At 44.8% G+C, this 7,046-nt stretch overlaps 1 long non-coding RNA gene across 1 annotated transcript; it reads right to left on the bottom strand.

Moving 5' to 3' along the window:
- Nucleotides 1-1,751: 1,751 nt before the first annotated feature.
- On the bottom strand, nucleotides 1,752-6,292 carry LOC134159290 (uncharacterized). The gene is made up of 3 exons (XR_009963104.1): nucleotides 5,478-6,292; nucleotides 2,939-4,164; nucleotides 1,752-1,901 (listed from the first exon to the last, which is right to left on the bottom strand). It is a non-coding gene; the product is annotated as an uncharacterized LOC134159290 (long non-coding RNA).
- Between the last annotated feature and the right edge of the window lie 754 nt (nucleotides 6,293-7,046).

The following is a 7,046-nucleotide window of genomic DNA, read 5'->3' as shown; positions in this document are numbered from 1 at the left end:
CATCTATGCTTGGAAGCAGGCAGCAGCAGCAATTTTCAATCCGTTTTCAACACCTCTGATGCTCCTGACACTCACCCAGTGCTCTGCATCTCCCTTTGAATGCCCCAGTTGGCTCTTCCAATGTGTGCAGCTTTCTCCTCGAAACAAGTAACATCAGAAGAGCAGTGCTGTGGCTTGAAATAGCCCTGTAGGACTTACTCTCATCTCTTAGCTGACTGTGAAATAAAGGGTTTCCATTACGTATCGGAAGTGAGCATCTGTAGACTCAATAAATACTTCCTCTGTTCCTTCTTGCTTTTTTCCTGGCCTGTTCCAGGGAAAAATGAAAAGGGTATCTCACTGGTGGCCAGACTTCCCATTTAACGTCTCTTAGTAGAAAATAGGTATTCCAGAATCAGTGCTAGCTGGGACTGGCTGCCCTTTCCTTCTTATTGGAAACATAACCAGGGCTTCTTCTAAGAAAAGGCAAGGAGGAAAATCCTCTGCTTTCTGAATGTTTTTTTTACAGTGTTTTCAACACAAGATGGAGTAAAAGGTTTCTTCACTCCCCCAAACTCTCCTTTTGACTCATTTTGGTGCTAATGGATACTCATGCTTTTATAAAAGTTGTGTACATGCTTGTTGCCCTGCTCTTGTTAGCACTGGCTTTGCAGGGGTGTTCATGCAACTGAGTTAATCGGTGAAGTCATGCACTGCATTGCTTCTCCTCTTGTCTGGAGCATGTCTCGAGTTCTGGTGTCACCACTTTGTCCTGTTGCATATCTGCGTATGCATTTGTCTGTGAAGAATGGACGCACTGCAGTGACCTCACTGACCCCCCATGCAGTAGCAGCATGTTGAACTTTTCTTGGTGCTTATTCCTTAATATCACCACTCATGTAACAGATTAAGTCAGTCATGTTGTGTTGTTTACATATAAACCTGTGCACTTGTTCATATTTATTTCTATGTAATGCACATGGATACTGGGGTTCGACTAAATGACCTTTGAAGGTCCCTTCACACCCATGCTATTCTATGATTCTATGAACCACTTTGCTGCTGTAGAACATGACTTTGTCATTCAGTTACTTGGAACAAGGTGCTGGGGTGGGAACTTGCCCAGTGTATCTGCGTATCTATCCATGTGGTTCCTCAGGTGGGGGCAGAGTTACCATGGCTGCAAGATGCAATCATGGTAGGTCATATAAATGGAGGGTACTATTGATTGTTCATTTTCACACACACCGTTACATGCACGCGCTTTTGAAAATAAGGTTCAGGGCATAATTGGTTACCAATGGAGCTTCAGCAAGTTGGCTGCATACAGTTGGTTTCCCTTATTTTTGTTTTCGAGAGCTATTCATGCTGATTCTGAGAACCTGTCTTAGGGCTTTGAATTTCCTCCTAGATGTGTCTCTGCATTAATCTTGTGTTATGCACTTAAAATAGATGATGTGTTTAACCTTTCAGACGTGCTGGTTGTGTTCTGCTTTATTTCTGCAAAACAAGGAATTAAGTGTTCCCCAAAAAGCTTCCCAGGTTCGTTCCCAGAAATAAAGTATGGGAGTTTGTTGAAAGCCTGAGACAAAAACTGTGTGGAGGCAGATTTGGCAGAGCAGTTGATGGGTGTGCTACTGAAAAAGTTGCTGGGGAAAAATCAGACAAATCCTGTGACGTCCAAAGATTATGCTGTGTATTGAGGGCTTTCAATGCTGACCCTGAGTATGGGCAATTGTTAGCGGGTGCTTCCCGGAGCAACCTCACAGGGTGAGCACCAGAGGCACCTGTGTTCTCCTAGCCTGCCAACTAATGAGGTGACAACGGGGTGTGATAACTCAACAGGCAGTGCTGGATTATATGGAGTCACTGCAGCCTGTTAATGCTTCGTAACAATCCTGCACAGCTTAGCTTCACTGAACCTGAAAGGCATTAGAATAAGGACTAAGAAGCTGAAGCCCATATGAAGTCAAGAGTGTTCCTGGAACAGCAAAACTGGAGTCTTTCAGATGATTTTTTTGAGCCGGTTTGAGGCTGGGGGACATATGTCTAAAAAGTTGTCTGCATGAATGCCTGACATGTTGTATATGGAGGTTACATGAACTAGATGATCTTAAGGCCCCTTCAAACCCTAACTATTCTTTGATTCTATGGCAAACAAAACCCAGTGTTTTTGCAGGCCCTGATGTGCCCATCTTGGTGTCCTGTTTCTGGTTATGGCTATCTTCAGTGAACTGGGAAAAAACAGTAAAGATCCTCAGAGACAATTCCCCCCCACACACATCCTTTTTGATATATCAGGTCTTTGTGATTTAGCAAACTAGTGGAAGCCCCGAAACATGGGATTAACACAATGTAAAGATGAGGTGGGCATGCTGTGAAAAGATTTGAAGTAACATATTCATCATAGAATCACAGACTGGTTTGGGTTTGAAGGGACTTCAAGATCATCCAGTTCTCCCTGCCACGGGCAGGGACTCCTTCCACACTCTCCAGACTGGCCTTGAACATTGTCCTTACTGGAAGTATTAAGCTTTGGTTGCAGGATGAGGGAAAATGAAGTTAAGATGACCTAGCTAGTTTATAGCTGTATACACAGTCTGAACAGATATCTCTGTTTCACATAGCAGAGGGAGTTTTCAGTGTCCACCAAAATCTAAATTTCTGCTTTTGTCTTATTAAAACCCTGACTCAGCAGATCCCTTCAGCATCGTTTTCCTTTCAATTACATTATGCACAAACTGGCTTAAATGCTTTGGACTCTCCAATTTGATTCCAAGTGAGATAGAAAATGGCAAAATTTAGAACATGGAACCAATAGGTGCACTAATCCCCTGATGTCCTTGGTGCCAAGATGCATTTAGAGTCTGGCTCATGTGCAAAAGATCCTCTTCCCTTTTTATAGCTCATTTAATCAGGGGTGTTTTTGACAAAACCCAGCAAAATATCCTGGAATTACCTAATGGGCTCCAAGTGAGTGTCCAGTGGGTTATGGAGCGTTCCCATGCAGGGGTGTTATAAAAGCGTTCTGTTGCTATGTGAACTGGAGGCTTGTTTTGATATAGCATCAATACCCAGGAGGGGAGCAGCGATGGGGGGAAGGGAAGAGAAGACAAGACCCTGGCACTGCGCCATCCTCTGGAGTTTTGTGCGGTGATAAACGGTTCCCCAGGAGCCAGCGTGACCCGCCAAGTAAACCCCAACGCGCTCAAAGAGCCGCAGGCTCAGATCCTGCTGACAGACAAGGGCTCCTTATCAGCTGCTTTGTTTAAACACACGTGCAGAGTGTGCACACGCAGGAGATGTGCCGTGGCAGGGGAGGAGGCACACCAGCAACCTGGGCTGCTCTGCCAGATAGTGTCCACCCAGGCATCCAGGTCGGATTCCTCTCCCCAGCCCCCCTTTGACTTCAGTAGAAACTTTGCATTTCCCCCCAGGTAGAGGCACAGACAGCAGCAGTTCCACTCTGCTGTGGCTTGCAATGGGTGAGATGCGCAGTGCAGTGAAGGCCTCATCGGCTTCCAAAGGGAGGAATTCCCATTCAAAGCTTTTGACTGAACTTGAAGGGCCATTGTTTCTGTTGTCCCTGGTTCACATGTAGAGCTCCTCTTCATATGGTTTGCTTTTTGGTTTGTCCTGCTCTTTTGGTTTTTGCTGTATTTGACTTAGGTGAAAGGCTTGGGAATTGCAGCTTTGAAAATGGATTGATTTGGAGCATGAAATCCATCGTAATGGATTTTATTTCCTTTTTTTTTTTTTTTTTTTCCCTTCTTCTTACCCAGTTTCTCCTGGGAAGTGTCAGTCTTGTTCTGATGGGCAGGTCAAGGCATGAGCTCAGTGGTGGTTTGGGGAATGCTTGGGCCTTGGGCACCGCTGCGGAAATCCATCTGTGACTGCCCCTGTGGTGCATCGAGCAGCCCTTTGCTAATAGAGGCTGTAACGTGCACAGCTCACTCTTGCAGGAAACAACTCCAGGACGATCACAGATATAGTTAACATGAAATAAGTGCTCCCCAGCAGAACATGCGTAAGAAATTGACTGAGCTGAAGAATGCTTTTCTCCAGTTACTCTCAGAAGGCAGAGTTGAAGCAGTGGAAAATCTTCAGGAGAGTATTTAAATGTAAGAAGACATGTTAGAAAGATCCTGCCTTTAACCAAAGGGCAACCATCCAAATCCTCTAAACCTAGAGAGAACAAAAAAATATGAAACATGAGAGACTGGGAAAGATGTAAACCAGAGAGAAAAGATAAAGGGATTTAATCATGAGTTTTTCACTGTTTGGGTGAGTTGAATCATCTCTCTCTTACCCGCTTTCCCTGTGTATACAAATGGCAGGCGACAGGGGAAGGAAGAAGAACATTAGGAAGCATGAGTAGTCACAGGACACTTGAAAATACGAAGCTTTTAAATAGTAGTAACTGTGAGCAGAGTGGATTAAATAGGTGCTTTGGTGTATAGCTGAGTTAAACAATCTGCAAGTCAGGAGCTGTGAGAACAGAGCCTGGTGTCCACAGCAGTCCGGGTGGCGGTGAGCCATCAGGAGGCATTCCTTAGGGGAGCAGAGGGAGCAGAAGGGAAACTTGCATGATGCTGTGCCATGTCCCCCTGGGACAGCTCTGAGCGAGCTGGAGTGTCTGCGCTGTGCTGGGAGGGAACGCTGGTGTGGGATTCAGGGGCAGTGTAGCTATGTTAGCTTTGTGCCTGAAATGAATAGCTCAACAAGGTAGTGGGGTGATGAGCACCACGCTGGTGAGGTACTTTCTGCACTGGAATTAGCTTTATCAATGTTAGTGAAGGGTTTTCTGTGCTGTGCTTGGCTCTAAGGTGTTGATGAGCCTCGACTGCTTGTCCCTGAGGAAAAGAGGAGATGGCCTCAAGCTGCACCAGGGCAGGTTTAGATTGAGATGAAGAACAATTCCTTCCCCAAAGGGTGCTCAGGCATTGGAACAGGCTGCCCAGGGCAGTGCTGGAGTCATCATCCCTGCAAGTGTTCACACACCATGTAGATGAGGCCCTCAGTGCCATGGGTTAGTGGTGGCTTTGGCAGTGGAGGGGAACAGTTGGACTTGATGAGCTTAAAAGTCTGTTCCAACCTGGTTGAGTCTGTGATTCTGTGACCATGAATTTACTTGATCAACCTTAATCCTGTGAAGCATAAGGAGTCAATGGAATAGTATGTTATGGTAAGCACAGTGATGACATGAGAGTTAATACTTGCAGTCCATACCTGGCTTTCAACTTTATTGACTTTGTCATGACACTTTACTTATCACTTTGTGCATCTTTAGAATGAGGAGGCATTGCAGTAGGTAGTCGAATCACAGAATGGTTTGGGTTGGAAAGGATCTTAAAACTCATCTATTTCCAGCCCCCTGCCATGGGGTATCAGAAGGGTATCAGCTTGAAGAGAAATGGGAATCTGGTATTGAAAGGAAGAGTCTAGGAACTAGACTGACACAAGTGGGTGAGGCTTCCACGAATAAGAAAGTGCATTACCTGATGCAGTAATCGATCGCTCCCTCTCACTGTGAAGACCCAACAGCTGCCATACATGTTTGATTTTGTGAGAGGGTCTTAAGTAGAAAGAAAACCAAATGGGAGCCAATGACTAGCCTGAAGGCAGGCACATCTTGATGCAAAATCGTTTTTTAAAGGGATTTGAGCATTCCCTGCAGCACAGCTTCCCTGTTCTGCTGCTGCTGCTGCAGCGTGGACTGGTTTCTCCCAGTTTCCAGGAGACCAAAGGACTAAAGCACTGTTCTGTCAGAACCCAAGTGCCTCTGGGCAGCAGATGGGGAGGGTTGGGGACTTCTCCTTGAGCTTTTATTGGTTTAATTTATCTTTTTTTTTTCCTTTTCCATCCTGCGTTTGCGCTTTAAGAAAACGGGGCAGGGGAGGAAGGCAAACAAAAGTTGACTTTTGTTAAGCGGCTGAGACTTGGCAATAGTGTGGAGGTCACGGTGCTCAGTCAGTGTCAGCCTCCATTCCCCAGAGTTGTATCCTGTAATGTATTTATTTATCATTACAGGCGGCCAAAAGTTTTTTCCCCCTTTTCAGTTTGTTCTGTCCAAGGCCGCAGGGTTCCGACAGAGATCAACAGCATTCCCGCAGTGATGAAGCAGCTCGTCAAAAGCTGAATTAGATGTTAAATCTTTCTGAAGTGGGGAGGAGGTGGAAGGAGGGGAATCACATTGTGCTAAGAATTTATCATGTGTTGTTTCCTGTGAGATAATGTATAGGAGAAGATTTGTTATGGTGCAAGTTTCAAACTGCTGTTTCAGGGCTATGGCGTCTGCCAAGCTTATGATGTATTTGATCTTTTCTGAAAGTCCTGCTTTTTGTTTTGTACCTTTTGTTAAGCTGTCTGTCTTCCTGGTAGGTAAATACTTAAAATACTCCACCCACTGAAATATGTGCACCAAAATTTGCATGGATAAGAGGAATAAGCAGAAATCTGTTGGGTTAGACTGACATTCTGTGAGGCTTCAGCTCCCGCACAGAAGGTTAGACACTGATCGTCTCTTAGCTTTGCATTTGTATGTGTTACACAAGTTGTGTGGGCTTTCCTTTTTGTAGGAGCTATTATGAATGTTGTTGCAGACCTTGAAGAAGAGAAGGACTTGCTATTCAGAGGTGCTGCATGTACCCAGCACTACATAAAGCCAAAAGGAGCAATAGCTTGAAAGTGCTCCTGAAAACCTTTATTGAACCTTTCTGCATTGGTGACCATCTTTTATGGTGCAGGTCGCTATCTTGAGCTTGCGCACTTGTAAGGTGATGGAAATACTTTCTGTGTTCTTTTGCTCTTTCATCACACTCCTTTTTTCCTCAGAAGGAAGTATAGATGAGTCTTATTCATTTATGCTTTCTGGTGCAATTTTGCTATCTGTAGTCATTGAAAGGGGTTCATAGGCAACTCATGTACCTTACAGATAGGCTATAAAATGAACCCCTTTTCAATCCAAAGCGAGAGGGGGGAAGTATTAGATTTTTCTTCCTCATCCACTGAATAAATATGCTGGTCTGAGAACCTTTGGGATAAAATAGTTTTGCTCCAATTCTTCA

Source organism: Pezoporus occidentalis, unplaced genomic scaffold (genome assembly GCF_034315485.1).
Source record: "Pezoporus occidentalis ecotype Australia unplaced genomic scaffold, CSIRO_AGI_Poc_V1 ctg144, whole genome shotgun sequence".
Classification (NCBI taxonomy): Eukaryota; Metazoa; Chordata; class Aves; order Psittaciformes; family Psittacidae; genus Pezoporus; species Pezoporus occidentalis.
The sequence above is the reverse complement of the archived record's forward strand: the minus strand, read 5'-3'. Positions and strand labels throughout refer to the sequence as shown.